This window comes from Macrobrachium nipponense, chromosome 40, assembly GCF_015104395.2.
Source record: "Macrobrachium nipponense isolate FS-2020 chromosome 40, ASM1510439v2, whole genome shotgun sequence".
NCBI classification, from domain to species: domain Eukaryota; kingdom Metazoa; phylum Arthropoda; class Malacostraca; order Decapoda; family Palaemonidae; genus Macrobrachium; species Macrobrachium nipponense.
Genome location: NC_061101.1, coordinates 9380297 through 9386953, shown reverse-complemented (window position 1 = coordinate 9386953; position 6657 = coordinate 9380297).

Below are 6657 nucleotides of genomic sequence, written 5' to 3'. Positions count from 1 at the left end.
CCAAGAATCTTGGAGTAATTTTAATATATTTACATATATTTAAATTACTCAGACGGACATTTACAGCCTTAGATTTTAGCATCTATTACAGTTGATAATGAGATACAAGAGTCTTAAATCAAGGTATTCATTATGCACAGTAAATTTACCGATCAGAAATATAATCGGCAATACAATGAAGTGGATCATTGACTTTAGCGAGTATGATGAGGGGAATATTTTTTTTTGTTTTTTTTTTTTTTTAGTGGAAGTAGCTTAGCACATTGATCAAGAGGTCAGAGAGAGAGAGAGAGAGAGAGATGATTTTAATCAGATAGTCATAACACTTTTATGGAGAGGCCAAAGAAAAAGCATTTTATTTCCTATATTATTTTAAGCCTGAGAGAGAGAGAGAGAGAGAGAGAGAGAGAGAGGAGAGAGAGAGAGAGAGAGAGATGGGGTAGGATGTCCTTAGCTATTGTTATATTCAATATTATCATGTTTATTGGTATGGTTCCTATCTTACATAAGATATAAAAAGGTCAGCAGTGAGAGACCGCTGATAATTTTCATCTCTCTCAATCTCTGTTTTATCTCTCTCTCTCTCTCTCTCTCTCTCTCTCTCTCTCTCTCTCTCTCTCAGTCAAGGTTTAAGATTTTGTTGGCATTAAAAACTTTTATCTCCGACCTCTTGATAAATGTGTTAAACGCCACGAGAGCAGAGAGAGAGAGAGAGAGAGAGAGAGAGAGAGAGAGAGAGAGAGAGTGGGCCAGAAAATAAAAAAAGGAAATTTTTCAGTCAAACTAAAATAAAAATTATAATCATGCCAGAGAGAGAGAGAGAGAGAGAGAGAGAGAGAGAGAGAGAGAGAGAGAGAGAGAGAGAATTCAGAAACGGCCAGCGAATGATAAAAAGGAGAATTTGTAGTCGAACAAAAATAAAAGTAATAATCATGCCAGAGAGAGAGAGAGAGAGAGAGAGAGAGAGAGAGAGAGAGAGAGAGAGAGAGAGGTCACCGCAAAAAAAAGAAAAGAAAAAGAAACTGTAGACGACCTAAAATAAAAATGAAAATAATATCGCGACAGATTGTAAGCACAGTTTTATTTTTATCCCACGACCTTAGACGACATGACTATCATTTAACTCAGCCGTTTAGGAGCTATTTTCCAACTGTTATAAAATCGTCGACACGTTTGACAAGACCTTCAGGACGCGGTCAGTATTTTCTTTAGACATTAAGGAAGCCTTGGTTAGATGGTTCTTAACCGCGAACTCCGTCTTTGCATTTTGGTGTGAACATTTTGGTTAAATATTAGTCATCTTCGATGCCAAGATGGCCGTCAGATTCCGACGTACCGTGTATTGCGAATCTCTACTTTTAACTTGGATGTGTGTGTATGTATGTGTGTACTTAAGTATGCATATTTCCATGTATAAATGTTTATGTATGCGTTCGTTTATTTATGTATATTTTCATGTATACAAAATGTTATTTATGTAAATGTTCATATATTTATGTACATTTTCATGTATATATGTTATGTAATGTATGTATTCATATATGTATGTATATAAGTTTATGTACGTAGGCATATTCTTGTGTAGGTATGGTTATGTTATTGCATGTATGTGTTCATGTATATATGTATATTTTTATGCATGTATGAGTATGTTTATGTATGCATGCATGTGTTCATGTATGTATGTATGCATGTATATTTCATGTATTTAGTATGTAATGTTCATGTATTTGTCAATATGGTTTTGTATGTATGTTTATGTATGTATGTATTTATTAATGTATAACTGTACACGCATGTATGTATGCATGTGTGTATGCAGTCCCTGGAATGTTCAAAAAAGGAAAACTGGAATTTTCAGAGAAAATAAATCGACAATCAACTAATCATTCTTTGTCAAGGAATAGTTAAAGAAAAAAAAGGAGGTTGGAATGGGGAAATATGAGAAATATTATTTGTATGAGAATAACATTTCTTACATTCCCACCGATAATTCCCTAATCATGTACAGAACGCGTCACTTTGTTCTATTATGGCTTATTACGTTTAATACTTCCTTATGATGTCCGTTCATATGTCAGATTCAACTTAAATCTTGAACCACTTTAATTGAAGGATAATTCACATTCAGACCGGAATTCGTCGCTTAAAGAAGCAACAACTTATTATATAATGATATATATATATATATATATATATATATATATATATATATATATATATATAAACATCAAGTTTCAAGGGAAGGTTATAAGTAAGAAAGGTGTAGACTTTCAGTAAACCGTGACGTCACATAATGACTATGGCTATTATTATATTATTATTATTATTATTATTATTATTATTATTATTATTATTATTTGTACGGGCTTTCACATTTTTCAGATATCATTTCTAGAGTCAGTTAATGATCAGAGAGAGAGAGAGAGAGAGAGAGGTGTATTACCCAGACAGACGTATTTGATAAAAGCAGTTCTAAATAGGCTATGACCGGAGAGAGAGAGAGAGAGAGAGAGAGAGAGAGAGAGAGAGAATGTAGTTCATTACCCAGACAGACCATTTTATATGCACTGCATTTCATGGACGGTAAACATAAGTTCTCACAATAGGAATCCACTGTTGGTCTTTTGCGCTTACTCTCTTCACTGTCTATCTGTCAACGAAGCTCATTCCCTTAACGAGGCATAAAAGGACGGAAAAGCGTCACTTTCTCTGTCCTTTAGATGATTGCGTTAGAAGGGGGAGGCTACTTATAGCGTATAGGACTTCGGCGTTCGACACGACCTCCATATTGTCAGCCACAAATTTCCACCCCTTGATCGTTGGCGTCATTATCGTGATTGGGGTTACTTTACGCGCCTGCGCAGTAACTGTGCATTGTTCTGGTCGTGGCCATCAGGTCGACTGGTAGGTGGAATTAGATGACGTCAGAAGTCACAAGGTAGTAAGATGATTGGAGATTTGATTAGGTTTTATCCGAGGCCATCAAATTAATTTGTAGATGGAATTAGATGATTTCATCAGAGGTGAGAAATTCTCATTTATGGCCCATGAGACTCTCAGCCAGCCGTGGTGGCCTATGTTGTTGCGGTGCCAGGCACACGATCATCTCTAGCTTTAACCTTAAATAAAAAAAAACTACCGTGGCTAGAGGGGTGAAATTTGGTGTGTTTGTTGATTGGAGGGTGGATGATCAACATAGCAATTTGCAGCCCTCTAGCCTCTGTCGTTCTTAAGATATGAGGGTGGACAGAAAAACTGCGGACGAACAGACAATACCATCTCAATCATTTACAGAAAACTAAAAAAAGAGAGATTACGTTGTTATAAGGACGCGATTTATTCTTGAACAACTCACGACTCTCCTTGCCAGTTTGGAATATGAAAAAAAAAAAAAAAAAAATACTAATAACATCTATACAACATTACGACTTATAACCCAATTAGTGTCCGCCTCATTAACAACACCTCAGTTACCATCACCTGACAAGATTTCCCTCATTACCTGACCCTAATTACTAATGACAGTCCATCACCCACTTAATGGACTACGAGTACACGTCGTTTGATGACACTTTCTTTCGTATTATTATTTTATTATTATGGTGTTTAATGAATTCTTAGTACGCATCTTTTAATTACGTTTTCTTTTGTATTACTCTTTGATGACATTGAGCTAATTTAGGAAAGTGCTGGTTGAAGCATTATTATTATTATTATTGCTGAAGGTAATCTTTATTGGAACAGGATTATCAGGTCCAGGTCAAGCAGGGGTCGTCGTCAGTGCTGGTATTATTCCGTAGGCGTAGTTCAGTTCGGGGTCGGGTTCGTCTTCAGTTTAAGGGCTGGTATTGGTGCTGGTATAGCTGGTATATCTGGTATTCACGTAACGTTTCGACCTTCTCGCAGGTCATCCTCGGACGAGTCGTTTGAAGAGACTCTAGCAAGAAAGTCTGTGGGGCGGTATTTATAGCGGCTCGGACCTAGAGTTGCATTCTCATTGGTCGGGCCGGTCTTGACGAAGTCGTGGATCTCGCCTCGAAGGTCTCGGGGATTCTCTCGTGCGAGCGCCACAGTAGTGTGCCTTGGGATGAACGACAGGAATTCCGTCCGTAGCAGGAATCCTGTCATCCCGTGGGGCTCCTGATTATCTGGTAATTTGTCGGGGGGTCGTTCGCTGCTCTCGGGCGGCGTGGGAAGGAGAAACGTTTCTTGGTGATGTTAAGATTTGGTTTCTCCTTGCCTATGGATGGAGGGCTTCTAAGAGGCGCAGACGTCGGGGATCCGTTGTCTGGTCTATTATTTCGATATTAGGAATAATATCATTTCTCTTTATCCGTTTGTTATGAGCAGTCCTGGCGTGGTTGAAAATTGGCTCCTTCTTGAGCGTGGCAGGAGATTCGCTTGGAGAAACGCATGGAGTTCATACGAATATTTGCCGAGGCATCCTCGGACGGGGCATGTGTAACGGTAGACACACTCGTCTTCTTCAAGGGATCCTGCAGGGGCGCCGAAGGGTTGTTTCTCATCACCAGGCTGCTCGTCTCTTTTCTTTTATCTTATTATTATTATTATTATTTATTATTATTATTATTATTATATTATTATTATTATTATTATTTTTATTTTTGGTTAAAAGTAAATGGCTACTTCAGCAGCGTTACACTTGTAGAGATTCTTCTCTATTTACGAATAGCGGCTATAGAGCGCCTATAGAGGTCATGATCAAATAGTGTCAAAATAGGTGTATATATTTGACACTATTTGATCATGACCTCTATAGGCGCTCTACTAGCCTGTTTAAGTAGCACGGAAAAAGCCGCTATTCGTAAAATAGAGAAGAATCTCTACAAGTGTAACGCTGCTGAAGTAGCCATTACTTTTAATAAAGTATGCTTGAGAGAGGGTCTGCTTCCTAAGTATATTATTATTATCATTATCATTATTCAGAAGATGAACCCTATTCTTATGGAATGGACCCACCAAAGGGGCCATTGACTTGAAATTCAAACTAACAAAGACGTAACGGAAGGTTGATTGGAAATGTGGAAAGGAGATAAGCGATTAGAAAATATTAGAATAATAATGAATAAATAAATCGAATAAATAAATGAATAAGAACGCAAGTAGAATATTAAAATATAAGTTGAATTGTAACAGGGTAATACTAGAAGATGCAGCCGTTAAACTACTGATATATAAAAAAATAAGGAAGATATTCGAAAATTACCGTCAGTATTGCACGAACTTTCTCTCTCTACTCTCTCTCTCTCTCTCTCTCTCTCTCTCTCTCTCTCTCGTAAACATGTTGATACGAAAGGGCAGAAGCTTAACAAATGCAAGACTCGGTGTAATTCTGGATGGAATATCCACAGTCTCACACACCACACACACACATATACACATGACATTATATAGATAATAAAAAATGCCCTTTCTCGCGTCCTGTCTGTTTGCATGTGTGCGTACGTTTGTGTGTGTGTGTGTGTGTATGTGTGCTTCTTTATTTATATATTTAATATTACGGTATTGTGTGCATAAGCTGATTAAAATCTAGAGAGAGATGAGAACACAAAGAGAGAGAGAGAGAGAGAGAGAGAGAGAGAGAGAGAGAGAGAGAGAGAGAGAGAGAGAGGTCAGAGTTGACTAACTGAGGGGAAGTCCTATATCCTGTAAACAGAACATCCCTTGAGTTATACTTGATTCTTTTGTACCCTTGACATGTCAGTTCTAACTGACGTGATTTGGAATAATTAGTGCTGGTTAATCATTAGCACTGGTTTGAAATAATTAGTGCTGATTCAAAATAATTAGTACTGATTTAAAGTAATTAGTTCTGAATCAAAATAATCAGTACTGGTTTTAAATAATTAATACTGATTCAAAATAATTAGTACTGGTTTTAAATAATTAGTACTGATTCAAAATAAGTTAGTACTGATTCAAAATAATTAGTACTGATTTTAGAAAAATTAGTACTGATTAAAAATAACTAGTGATGATTGAAAATTATTAGCACTGATTCAAACTAATTAGTGCTGATTCAAAATAAATAAGTGATGGTTTAAAATAATTAGTACTGATTTTAAAATATTTATACTAATCGCGTGATTTCATTCTGTAAACCTGAAGCTTTAGATAATATACCCGAGCAATTTGTCATTTGATGTTAATGGTACTAATAGTTTCACCAGGATGATGAAAATATTTTCATGAAAAAAAAATCCTTCATCTGTCATTACTTTCAAACGACCTCAAAATATTTTTATTGCAGAAAAAACTCAATAAAATAAAAGTCCTTTCCGTTTCAACATTAGGATAACCATTTGACTTCAGCATTATTATTATTATTATTATTATTATTATTATTATTATTATTATTATTATTATTATTATTATTATTATTATTATTACCCGCTTTTACATTTTCAAAAGACCTTTAAATAGTCATTTAACCATCCGTATTATTATTATTATTATTATTATTATTATTATTATTATTATTATTATTATTATTATTATTATTATTATTGGCTTCCACATTTTCGAAGATAAAGTACAAGGCTTCTAGAACAAAGCGGATTATTATTATTATTATTATTTTATTATTACCTGCTTTTACATTTTCAAAAGCCATTTTAATAGTCAGTTAACCAC